Source organism: Chiloscyllium punctatum, chromosome 49 (genome assembly GCF_047496795.1).
Source record: "Chiloscyllium punctatum isolate Juve2018m chromosome 49, sChiPun1.3, whole genome shotgun sequence".
Taxonomy (NCBI): Eukaryota; Metazoa; Chordata; class Chondrichthyes; order Orectolobiformes; family Hemiscylliidae; genus Chiloscyllium; species Chiloscyllium punctatum.
In genome coordinates, this window is record NC_092787.1 from 56531112 (window position 1) to 56545420 (window position 14309).

The 14309-nt window shown below is 38.5% G+C and overlaps 1 protein-coding gene across 22 annotated transcripts in view; it reads left to right on the forward strand.

Annotated features, from left to right (window-relative positions):
- tncb (tenascin Cb) overlaps positions 1 to 14309 on the forward strand; it is a 366196-nt gene that overhangs the window by 84858 nt on the left and 267029 nt on the right. The window lies entirely within an intron of this gene.

The window sequence follows — 14309 nt, forward strand, 5'->3', positions numbered from 1 at the left end:
TAATCCTGGTTTGTCAGTCACTATACTACTAACTTGGGACAACATCCTTTATTATTACAATGCCCTAAACAAATAGTCTAAATATCTGCAAGGCTTTGAATATCCAAGATGATTAATACTTGTATGTAATGGTATCCAGACTGTTTTTCAAGTGGTATTGATGAAATTACATCACACAGAAAATCTGGACAAGAATTATCCCATTAAAGTGCACCATAAAAACTCAATAGGGAAAATGTTGCTCAGGGGCACTGTGAAAGAACACATGTCACTACTGCGATTTTCTATTACAATTATAACAAGGTACTTGAACAAATTGGTTGCATGTGTCTTTCTCAATACAATGCAGGTCATCAAAAAGAATAAGGACCAAGTTGCATTCTAACTGTTGGCTGAGTAGCATTATTTTATTAATCTGCTGCTAATTATCTATCAGTCATAAAGCTATGTAGTGAGTTTGAACTAAGTATTAGTTGTAATAAACTTAATACTGTGAATATTAAGGAATGAGGAATGGTGCTGCTGTGATCAATTTGTTGTTGATTCCTTTTTCCTCGATCTATGTTAGGTCAGTAAAGTATTAATACGATGGGAGCATGTAGTCATTCTGAAATGTTCCTGGATTCCTTTGAGAACAAGTGGAAACTATTAAGTCATTTAATTGTTAAAAGCACAGACTTCAACACAGCTTGAAAATGTTGAAAAACCCACAAGATCTCTTGATGAATTAATTAAGTATATTATTCACACTTGCAGGCTTGGAAATATCACTTAACATCCAATGAACATGTTATTTTTACTTATCCATTTTCTGCATTCTGTATCACCTTCGCTTCAGTCAAAACATACCTTGAACCATTTCCTTTCCCATTGCTGAATCTCTTTCTTGGCTTTCTCCCATTATAACCTTTTCTTTTTGACAAAGTATGCTTATTAAAGAGCTCATGTTTGCTTATATATTATTTTGTCCATCATCAAACTCCACACCGTTCTATTAACACCATCCCACATGGGCTCAGCCCACATTTTTTAAAAATCCTTAAATACCTTTAGTTACATGTTATTGCATGGGAAACTCAATATCCATATTGTTGAAACTCATTGCCTCAAACATCTGTTTCTACTCTTGCTGCTGTCTTCCCTCCTTTGACCTCAATCCAACTCAGTGTCTGCATACACATTACAGGCTGCACTGCTGTGGGAGAAATGCACTGAGTACCAGAACTGCACTCTCTAACCATGTCCTGAGGCTGAGGGGTAAACCTTATAGAGGTTTACAAAATTATAGGATAAATAGACAAAGTCTTTTCCCTGGGGTCGGGGAGTCCAGAACTAGAGGGCATAGGTTTAGGGTGAGAAGGGAAAGATATAAAAGAGATCTAAGGGGCAATTTTTTCATGCAGAGGGTGGTACGTGTATGGAATGAACTGCCAGAGGATGTGGTGGAGGCTGGTACAATTGCAACATTTAAGAGGCATTTGGGTGGGTATATGAATAGGAAGGGTTTGGAGGGATATGGGCCGGGTGCTGGCAGATGGGACTAGATTGGGTTGGGATATCAGGTCGGCATGGACGGGTTGGATCTAAGGGTCTGTTTCCATGCTGTACATCTCTATGACTCTATATCCAATAACCTTCCTTACCTAAGAATGACTGCCCCAAACAAAGGCAATAAGAAGACAAAGCACAATTATCACCTTTAGAAAATTTGAAGGTAAATATAAAAGATTATATTCCTTGCTCTAGCAAGCCATCAGCTTAAGAATAATGCATTATTTGTCCTGATACATTGAATTTTATTATATAGCTAACCTTTAATTGTTTTATGTGTCAAAAATAACATTGCAGTGTCATAAGATCAATGTCTTCTTTTCTAATTACATTTGAGTGTTATCATGTAACACATATTCCAGAAATTATACTTAAACATGGTCTAATGTTGTAATAGTTGTTTTTACAAGATTCCTACAAAAAAAAACGAAGAGATGGACTTATGGGTTAGTTGGTGATATGGTATACAACAACTAGCAAATTGAATTAGAGTATTTACAACATCATGTACCAGTACATGGAGATGGGTCAGACTGCTATCAGCAGTCTTAAAATTCTCACAGTAGCCCTAACAGAAAAGGAGCATTTATGTTGCTTTAACATGCAAGGAGCAGTGACATATACTTAACAAAAATATTTTTACAAGTTTAATAGAAAACACTTTGGACAATTCACATAAAACGTGAAGCAATTGAATTGTGTCAAATCCAGTGATGTAATACAAGCTTGCAACTTGGACTTTATCTTGCAATTGTAAAGTACTCTGAAATAATTGAGATTTGCTTTGAAATAGCTTAATAACAATACATGTTGCTGGAAACAAACTCAACAATTAATACTTCTTTCTCTTAGGTAGGATATCAGATTTAGATCTAACATTATTTACCTTTTAGTTCTGTTGCTAACTGAACTTTGGGGTGTAATTGCTAAAATCTGCTGGTTTGATGATCATTGCTTCAAAAGGTAAAATGGTACTGTGCTCCTACCAAAGAGTAGGCAGAGATGAAACATTTAACTATGTTAAAGCACTAGGTTTGAGTGCCACCAACGTTGAAGACACCAGACTTTCTGTGTGAGTAAGAAAAAGGCTGGAAGTTTTTAGAAGTTTCAGCCTAGGCCCGTTTAAATTCTTTGATAGAAGTACAATACCATTTTAGCCTCCTAAATCAATGATGATCAACTCAGCAAATATGAGAAATTAAGACATGAAACTCAGTCAGCATCAATGACAGTATTTATTGCACCACAGCAAGTGACAGACTTTGGTCTTTTGTCACTCCATCGGACCAGCTTCATGAACGGCCATGTTGATTCTGTTTGTAGCATTTAAATATTCTACTCACGTTCTTGAATCTTTATTCATTGTGGTTGTAATGTTCTCTCAGCCAAGTATGTTTTAAAGCTTACCAAGGCGCACCACAGAGAAATTTGGAATGGTTATGTTTGGAAATGAATGCAGGTTGTAACCTCTATGCCATTGGTTATAAGATCAATGTCTTCTTTTCTAATTACATTTGAGTGCTATCATGTAACACATATTCCAGAAATTATATTTAAACATGGTCTAATGTTGTAATAGTTGTTTTTACAAGATTCAGGAGAGAGGTCTGACATCATTCCACAAGCTTCATTAGTTTGAAAACCTCTAATCCACGTGGGTAGCAAAAAGCTCAGAATGAAAACTATTTGAGAAATAAGGAGTAGAGGCTTCAAATTGTTGCCCAGTAGATTTGTATCTTTTTCACATAGAGTGAATTTTATTAATGGAATTTGAGTGTGATATTTCATATAAAAAGTCTGGATGTGATTAAATGTAGGTTAGTTCAATTAAAAACAAATTGATATGAATTTCCTGCGAATGATTTTATGCAAAAAATTGCAGTGTATGAGTTCCTTTTATAATCCCCTCACAACTGCAATAACAGATTCACTTTAGTAAAGATTATTTTATATTGCCTTGAATTTATAGTAAGTAGATTTTGTTCATTTAAGTGCTTTATGCAGCTTCCATGCTGATCTCTTCACTGTACTCTTGGAATTTGTGAGCAATGACATGTTAGAATAAAAGACATACTAACTAGTATGGACTCCTGAGATGACCAGAAGTGATAACGACCACAAAGTCACGGATTATGAAGGTTTAGAGCCTCTGGACAAAATCAGTTGATCAACTTTAGTCAAAACAGACTGGAAATATCAGCAGACAATCTGTGCAGTTAATTTCAATTCAGCCATACAGGTTGACTGCCACTTCAGTAAATGTTAAACCTTAGCAAATATTTTCACTTAAGAAGTGTTACCGGGGATTTCAGAGGTTATCGATGAACTACAGTTTGAAGCAGTTTTCCGTACAGAGAGAGAGAATTTGTGAGTTGTTGAGCAAGTGAGCATCTTGAAGCCTAAGGCTTCTTTTTTGGTAAAGCTTGAGAATTACTGTTCGCTTTGTACTTCAATCTTTAGTTAAAACTCATGTGACATTATAGATTAAGATCAGATATGATTGTGTTCTTCCTGGAAAATAACCTTTGGTCTGTAGGTCTTGCTCCATTTTGTGCAAAACATGTTGAATTCAGATGAGGAAATGATGTTTGTAGCAGTTCAATTTTGGCCCCTTGTCATAATATTCTTCTTCACCCTTCATTATAAACCTGCTTTAAAAAACACACATATACAATGAGATAATCAGTGACTATAATATCATTGTTCAGTACCACAATCAAAAATATTTGCTTTTATTATCTTACAAAATTCAATTATACTTTGTTTTGCTACATCTGTGGTGTGTACAAGATTAATACGAGTGAGGAACGAAGAAGGGAAGCTCTGTGCTTCCCCTACACAGTTTAGTTGTGCTAAAGTAACCTCAGTCTTGTTTTTTAAACCTATGTTAGAATATTCTGTGCCACAATGTGCTACAATATTGAAACATAATTACACAAAAGTACAAAATGTCATCTTTCTTAGTTCTTAGTGGGCGGCACGGTGGCACAGTGGTTAGCACTGCTGCCTCACAGCGCCTGAGACCCGGGTTCAATTCCCGCCTCAGGCGACTGACTGTGTGGAGTTTGCACGTTCTCCCCGTGTCTGCGTGGGTTTCCTCCGGGTGCTCCGGTTTCCTCCCACACTCCAAAGATGTGCAGGCCAGGTGAATTGGCCATGCTAAATTGCCCATAGTGTTAGGTAAGGGGTAAATGTAGATGTAGGGGTATGGGTGGGTTACGCTTCGGGGCGGTGTGGACTTGTTGGGCCGAAGGGCCTGTTTCCACACTGTAAGTAATCTAAAAAAAGCTTGCAAAAATGAAAATGTAAATTAGTGATTGGATATTGATAAACTTTTCTTTTTTAAACCAATTTTACACCTCCCCTTTCCAAAAGGTTAAAGGTCACACAACACCACGTTATAGTCCAACCTGGTGTTGTGATTTTTAACTTTTCCACCCCAGTCCAACACTAACACCTCCTCATTATGGTTTCCAAAGGGTACATTTATTGGGATCTGGTACCACCACTGTTTGTGTGTGAATATTAAAAATTGCCTAGAACTAGTGGGAAAAGTAATGTGGCTTTTTAAAAAAAATTCATGTGGGATGTGGACATCACTCGGGGACCAGCATTTATTGCCCATCCCTGGTTGCCCTTGAGAAGGTGGTGGTGAGCTGCTTTCTTGAACCACTGCAGTCCACCTGCTGTGGGTTGATCCACAATGCTGTTAGGGAGGGAATTCCAGGATTTTGATCCAGTGACAGTGAAGAAACAGCAATATATTTCCAAGTCAGGATGGTAAGTGGCTTGGAAGGGAACCTGTAGGTTGTGGTGGTCCTGCGTATCTGTTGCCCTTGTCTTTCGAGATGGAAGTGGTCACAAGTTTGGTAGATGCCGTCTGAGAATCTTTGCAGTGCACCTTACAGATCGTATACACTGCTGCGACTATGTATTGGTGGTGGAGGGAGTGGATGTTTGTGACCATGGTTTATCAGGGATGGTGCTGTTAAATTGCCTACGAATTCATCTGGGCAAGAAATAATGCAAATATATCTACTTGACAGAAATTGCTGACTAATTAAAAATGCAGGTTTTTTTAATGCCTGCATTTATGCTTCTGCATCCCTGATCATCCCTTTCGGCTCAGCAAGGACACTGTTAATCATAAAAATAGTCATGCTTCTATTTTCTATTCCCTTAGTTCAAATACCTTTTCCTCTATTTATCTTTCGGCACAAAATCCAATTTGCCCTATTTCTTTCTGTACAATTCCTGTTACTTTAAAATGATAGAGAATCTCATTGAGAGAAGCTAGAGACCATTGGAGCTATTAATCACCAATGTCCTAAATGTGCCATTAGAAGTTGTTATTTTCATAATTTTGCATTTACAGCAATTTGAGGCATAAAAGATTGTCCAACTAAATGGCAAGGAAAACGATCTAATATGCCTGCTCCAGTCAATTCTGGGCTAATGAGTGCTGATGTGGCGAGGGGATTGGATCATCGGTGGCCACTCCAACAGCAGATATGAAGGTTGTAAAATAAAACTGCCTTGTTATTTTATCCATTGCACGATGGGACAGAGACCAGGCAGGCCTGGCAATGTTCAATTTATGGGCTGTTTTCAGGCTCATCAGAGGCACCCAATCCAAAAAAATTATACTCTAGCTTTAACATTCTGCCACATCACCTCCCAACCCACCCCTTACCCAGTGCTACTAAAACCTAGCCCACAGCTTCCTTGCTGGGACCTGACAGCTAGGCAGGATTGCCTTGAAGACAGGCCACCATCTTGGATCTTCCTGTGGTCACTGTTCAGACCTGGTGCTTTTGGCATGAAAGAGCTGCCAGTCAAATAGACCAACCGACAGAAGAAGTCTCACCCTAAAACAATTCAAGCTGCTCCCAGTGTAAAAGGGCTTTTGGGGAAGCCAGCTTCTAGATGGACAAACTGACAATGGATTATCCCTACCCCTATTGCAGGATCATGGAATCCAGGAAAACTCTGGTTTTCTTCTACCTCCATAGAAAACAATACTAAACTCAATTTAACTTCCCACCCCAGTTTGAGTCTGACTGAGTTCAACCCATTCTGAGGTGATTAAGAAAGAAAATATACGAGATCCGGATGGGTCAGAAGCAGTCTGTGTAGCACATTCATCCCTTAATGCAGCAATGCGACTCAACAACTTATTACTCCACATCAGGAAAGAGAGAAAATTATCTGAAGGCTTTGCTCTAAAACGTTTCTCACATTTAAGAATCATAAAGCAACACGAGAAACCAAATGCAATAGATCCTCTTTTATCTGACTTAACTAATCATCACCAAGTATGGAAGTGAACATAATCCCTTAATTGCTACTAACATTTATGACTTATTGGAATTACCCTACACAAAGGCACCTTGTTAAAAATCACAACCCCAGGTTATAGTCCAACAGGTTTAGTTGGATGCATTAGCTTTTGAGGCACTGCGTCTCCTTGAAAGCTAGTGCTTCCAAATAAATCTGTTGCACTATAACTTGGTGTTGTGTGATTTTTAATTTTGTCTACCCCAGTCGAACACCAGCACCTCCAAATCATAAAGGCACCTCAGAACCCTCAATGTTCTGGTATTCTTTATATAGTGCAATATGTAGAACCACTTAATATTCTTAAAAACGTATGAGTTGAGTTACTCCAGAATGTCTGGTTATATTTAGATCAGAATATTACAACCAAGTACATTGAAGTGCCAGATTATCCCATTGACTTCAATTTTGGTTAAAAGCCGGTGAAAGAATCATCTCCAAAAAGGTGCAATCACTTACGCAAACATATTTTAATTAAGTGATTCAGTCCTTGTAGTATCAAAATTCTGGAAAGCGCCATCCAACAGATGTCTAGTAATCTTGGTGGTTCATTCCTGTGGTTAGCCAGCACACTCGCGGTGGTCAACGTTCTGAACAGCAACTAAAGCAGCTATGGAAATCTACTGTGGTTTGGTTCGATGTATTCCCTAACCCAAACCCTACCTCAAACCCCATTTGAATTTATGTTAACTGATAACATGAAGTAGAAATCATTGATCTTTGAGTTCATATTAAAATGTACAGACTTTCATGCTGACAGACTGGATAACGCAAGTATTTCTTATAGGCAACAAATAATGCGGAAAATTAGCTGGGTTATCTGTTTGAGCAACTTATCTGTACATTGTTTGGCAGATTCATCCACAGCTGAGTTCAGTTTAATCATGACCAAATTAGGAAAGCATGAGGAGTGTTAAGCAAGCAGTTAACGTCATCTTTCAGAAAGCTATTCTGTTGATGTTATATTTAACAGAAAGATAACCTAACAAATATCACCAGAGTTGAATTGTCCTTAGGCATTATGACAGCTATAAGAAATTGAAGATGATGAAACAGATCCCTTGTGAATTATTAGATTTTCATATATTTTGTCTCTAAAGTGGTGACACTTTGTATTATATTTCATTTCCATTTTTCTGCTTTTTCCCATTTCAACAGACACTAGTAGACTAAACCCAATCTGGTTGATAGATCTTACAAACATGGGTTGAAAACATTGATTGTCATTTTCACATTTTACTCCTTTTCCCTTCACTTCACTTTTCAATCGGGTGGCTGAGATTGGAGACTTGCCATGATGTAGAGTCATGAGTAGGCCAGAGATTGCATTCTGTTTTAACGACACCATGTATGTCCACATAGATGGTGTTGCCATGGGATCATTGCTAGCTCAGCTCTTGCAAACATATTTATTCGATTCAATGAGACACGTGCCTTCAATAGAATCACTCCTAATCTCGGCAAACTACAGACAGTTGTGAACACAGCCCAGTCCATCACTCAAACCAACCTTCCATCCATCCATTGACTCCATCTACACTTCTCACTGCCACGGAAAGATAGCCAACATCAAAGACCACCCTCACCCCCCCACCCCCCCACCAAACCAGTTATTATCTCTTCCAACCTCTTCCATCAGGCAGAATATATAAAAGCTTAAAAATGTGTATCAACAGGTTCAAGAGCAGCTGCTGTTATTAGGCTTCAGAATGAACCTCTCGAATTTTAAATCCAATATTGATCTTGCTTTTTGTGCACCTTCTTTGCAGCAGTATTTTGGTATTCCTCGCTCAGTTCAATAATCCTACGATCTTTGCATGTTACAATTTGTCTGTACTGCACAGAAAATAAAACTTCTTGCTGTACTTAGATACATGTGACAATCAATCAAATCAAATCTTACCCCTTTCATTTTCTGATGTGCAGATAATATATTTACTTTTTTTGAACCTGCAGCTGCAAGAGTTTCCTTTCATGTTCTAATATACTCCATTCTGCACTCACTAATATTTTGAAATGGAACTGTCAAATTAGCTCCCTTTCCTCAATTTCCTAGTTGAGTGACAAACTTACCTTTGCTGGTCAATTACACGATGTGAGCCCAAATACACACAGACTCGGTAGGTTATGAGGACAAACCTTGATGTATATATCACCAGGCAGCTCATTGATCTCACACAAGTCCAACAAATGTTATTTGAACTTGCCCGGATTACCCTGTAAATCCTCTCAAATGTTTGAACAACAGCTGAAGTTGGCAGTAGCAACATGAGGAAAGTTTACCAGTAAAAGGATGCTGCCTCCAGGACAACAAAATTCTAAAATGTCATACAGATGCATAATATGGTATATGAATTTCATTGATATGTTGCTAGTTGAGTAGGTCATATATCCCAAAAACTAATGGATTCCATTAAACAGCATGTCTCTTCAGCCCTTAGCAACAAGCAAGGTACTGGCCATATCTAACTTGCAAACCTTGCAAAACAGTGTTCAATGTTAGATGTGATTAGCAATTCGGTAGCATTTGCTAGATAACTGAGTGTATGAGTAATTATGCTATAACTAATTTAGACTTATTTGTGAGGATTACAGTGTGGTGAACTTATATGTACTCAAAGCTACACATATTAATACTCAGAGCCCTGCTCTACAAACTATGTCTGCCTTAACTCAGCAAATTAAGTGACAGCCATCTGCTGTTTATTTCGCAAGGCAGTGTCCTGATCAATCATAGACAAACTGCCTGTTTGTTTTACACCCTGGCTATTAACTGTCAATCATCATTAATTGATGCAATCTCCATGGTAACCTCTCTCTACCTTTCAGAGTTCACTTGCCAACCAAACACCTGTTGCAGTATAGATCTTGATATTCCCGTTGATTTAGTATTCTTGCAAATTATCCTGCTGAATACATGGTGAAAAACTACTTTCCTGGGTTTTTCTTAGCCTGAGTCAAGTTTTGATGTAACAAATAAACACAAATATGTATTCTGACTGTAGAAACAAAACCGCATCTGTATGACATTTTAGACAATTTCAGGATTGCATCCAGGATAAGGCAAGCCAATTGATTGGCACCCACATTGGCACCTTCAATATTCACTTCCTTCACCATTGATATACAATGGTAGCAATGTGTACCATCTATATGATCATACATTACAGTAAAGGTCCTTCAGGCAATCAAGTCGCTACCAAAATATACTATACCTGCACAAATCCCACTTTCCCTCCCTTGGCCATTAACCTTGAATGTTATGAGACTTCAAATGTTCATCCAATTATTTTACAAAGGTTGTGAGGCTTCCTGCCTACCATCCCTGGCAGCATATGCCAGGTACCCACTTTCAGTTAAAAAAAAGTTTTTCACCTTGAACTGCAGAAATTCAATGCCATTTGAAAGCACCCCCCACCACCACCACCACCACCACCACAACAACCATAACCTCTACCACCAAGAATCACAAGAGCAGCAGATACATGGAAATCCCACCAACTGCCAAGTTCCTCTCTAAAACAAACTCCCTCTTTAATACCACTCTCGATGTCCCAACGTCACAGACTGCATCGGTTCAAGAAGGCAACTCACCAACATCTTCTCAAGATGAATTATAGATGGGCAATAAGTTTTGGTGTTACCAGTATTGCCTATTTTATGTGAAATAATGTTCAACAAAGGATTTCTGAAAATGATCTACAGTGAATGTACGTTGAAACGTAGTTGCTATTGTAATACAAACTGCATGTTGGCCAAACTCCCAAAATGATGAGAAAACCTGTTTTTATTAGGGATACAGGATAAAATTACTTTTTGAAATGCCATTTACAGCATTTGGTCATAATACATAATAAAAATGTTTCCAGAAATTACAGTTTTATGATTATGGTGTGGTGTTCACTGTGGTTCAGTTGGTAGTATTCTTGACTCTGGTCATATGGTGGCGTGTACTTTAAGTACCATTCCATGTCTTGAGCACAAAAGATTAGTTTCAGTGCAATTGTCAGAAGTGTTGCACTGTCAAAGATGGCATATTTTTGGATGGGATATTAAACTAAGGCCCCATCCTCCCTCTTAAGGTAGATGTAAAATATTACATACCTCTATTTCAAAAAAGTAACAGGAGTTAACCCTAGTAGCTTGGCTAATAGTTATCTTTCAATCACAACAGCCGAAGACTTGGATTTTCCAGTGGCCAAACAGTTTTCATTTCAGCACAGATGGGTGTTGAGTATAGGGACCCCACAGAATCTCCATCCAGAAGGAATTATGCAGGAAATTAACCTTTCCTCTGAGCCATTCCTCTGCATGTAGAATTTTCTGAAAGATCTTCATTTAAATTGAAGACTTCCGAGGCTTCTGCTGAAGTTAAGTGTTACTCAGGAAAGGTTAGGCTGTTAAATAAACTCCTGTGTATATGTTTAACAGACTTTGTACTTAACTCACACAGCCTTACAAAGTTCACCTCCACTGGGCCCAACACTACTCCCTGGGATCCAAAACACCTTCCACAAACTCAAACATCCCATGGCTACCAACACACCCTTCCTCCAACATTGCACCTGGCCCCATCTTTGTACCTGACCCCCAACCACAACAAACCTCCTTCTACTGCTACATCCAAAACACGATACCCTCCCCTCACTGCCATTCCCAGCAGCACCCAAACTCTAAACATGCCACCTAACACCTCCAGACCTGACCCCTGACACCACCCTCCTTACTGCCACTCCACTGTTCTCTCACTCACATGACCCTAGCTCCTGCACTCACCCTGACCTACTGTAAACATTGCATCTCTTTTGTCACCTTGTACCTTGTACCCTACCCACTTTGCACCCTTCTCCCTCCCTACTACATCTGACACATCTAACGCTCACCCTATCACAAGCTGGCACCCCTCTTGCCTAACAAATGGTCCCCTGCTTACCTGGCACCTTAACCAGCCGGCACAATACTTAACTCGCATCCCAGCATCCTATACACTTGTACCTTCTGCATTCTTGAGGAAGACCTGAGCAGAATCTTGTCTTGGAAATGCAGAGTTCCCTTTCTTCATAAGCAAGAGTAGGAGCACAGTGACAATCTGCAGAAAACTGATTTCTGAGGACTAACAATGCCACAGTCATAGAATCATACAACACAGAAATAGTCCTTTCCATCCAATCAGTCCACATTAACCATGTCTCCAAACTAAACTAATCCCACCTGCCTGCATTTGGCCCATATCCCTCCAAACCTTCCCTGTTCATGAATTTATCCAAATGGCTTTTAAGCATTATAACTGTATCTGCATCCACCACTTTCTCTATAAGTTCATTTCACACATTGATCACTCTCTGTATTAATAAAAAGTTGCCCCTCATGTCCTTTTTAAATCTTTCTCCTCTAACCATAAAAATATGATGCCTAGTTTTGAACTCCCCACCCTAGGGAAAAGACCTGTGTTATTCACCTTATCTATGCCCCTCATGATTTTATAAACCACAATAAGGTCACCCCTCAACCATCTATGCTCCAATTAAAAAAAAAGTCACAACATTTCAAGTCTATTTTTATACTTCAATCCCTCCATTCCCAGCAACATCCTGGTAAATGTTTTCTGAAACCTCAGTGGTTTAATAATATTCTTCCTATAAACAGGGCAACCAGAACTATACACAATGCTCCAGGGGAGGCCTCACCAATGTCCCAACTAACCTCAAAACGATGTCCCAACTCCTATACTCAAGTCTGAACAGTAAAGGCAAGTGTATTGTTTACTATACCACATCTCCATGCCACTGGACCCCTTTGGCTATAAATTCAGTGAGCACGATCTTAACCTCCACAACGACCTGATGAAGGAGCCATACTCCAAAAGCTAGTGCTTCCAAATAAACCTGTTGGACTATAATTTGGTGATGTGTGATTTTTAACTTTATCCACCCCAGTCCAACACCAGCACCTCCAATTCATGGCAAGTGTACTAAACACCTTCTTAACCACTCTGTCTACCTGTGAAGCAAATTTCAAAGAATTATATATCCAAACCCTCAGGTCCCTCTGTTCTGCAACACTACCCAGGGTCCTATCATTAATTGTACAAGTCCTGTCCTTGTTTGTATTACCAAATTCAATACCTCACATTTAATCAAATTAAACTCCATTTGCCACTCCTGAGCCCATTGACCCAATTAATCAAGCTCTCTTTGTAATCGTACATAACCTTTGTCACTATGTACTATAACAACCAATTTTGAAGTCATTTGCAAACTTACTAACCATACATCCTATATTTTTATCCAAATTATTTTTATAAATGACAAACAAAAGTGGATCCAGTACCAATTGCTGTGGAAAACAGCTTGTCACAGGCCTCTATTGCAAAAAGCAATTATAATTATAATCATCATCATAAACCACCATCACCAGCTCTGTCTCCGCCCATAAAATCAATTTTGTATCCAATTAGCAAGCTCACCCTGCATCCAATCTGATCTAACTTTCCTAATTAGTTTACCATGTGGAACCTTGTCAATGGTTTTACCCTACTTAATTGGCTGTGAAGCACTTTGGGATGTAGAGGTGTATATCTTTTTGTCAGAATAATCCTCGTCCTTAAATTTATAAAGATTTTCAGTTTCCAGATACAACATTCCTTATTTTATGAGTGAACTTTTTATGTTTCAGTCTTGTTTTCTACTGAAAGAAGCATTGGTATGAAAATGTCTGGGCCTTAAATTTTTTTGAATGATGGCAATTTGAAACCTTAGTTCCATTCATGATTTAGTTCCAAAGTTTCAGGTCAAATGTATATAATGTGACTTACTTTTGGTGAGACGCAGCTGAATAGGCTGCAGTAATAGATGAATCCCTGGTTATTTTCACATAAAAAGAGTTGAAGTATAATTGAAATACATTCATTTGAAAAGCAATTTGACACTGCCATTTACACAAAGATTGGCAATTTAAAGTCATTTAAAATCACAACCGCTCCTACTGGGTAGCAATCCCATCCAGCTGAACAAACAGGAACTGCAGTGGTTAACATAACAAATGCTGTGACTAACACTTCATTAACAATTGCTGCTACTATTCAACATAAGAAAAATCAGAAGTCCTAATGCCTAATTCAGTCGGAAAAATGTTTGCAGGTTATTTTTCACATAGTTGACAAGAAGCAGGTTTAATTGCATATGCTTAAGAAAAAATAGTTCTGTAAATGAACCTGAAATAAGGGCATTTGGGCTGAATTCCGAATAATGCTGTGTGTGTCCATTTGGATTGCACAGTCCTGGGACTTCCTTATCAACAGCTCCATCGTTTCTCCTTTTGAAACGCCTGGAGAATTTTTAAAGCACTTTAATCACCCTTTTGCCCTCATTTAGCAGAATCCATGAAAAGTAATATTCACGCGAGAGCGCAGGGCAGAAATT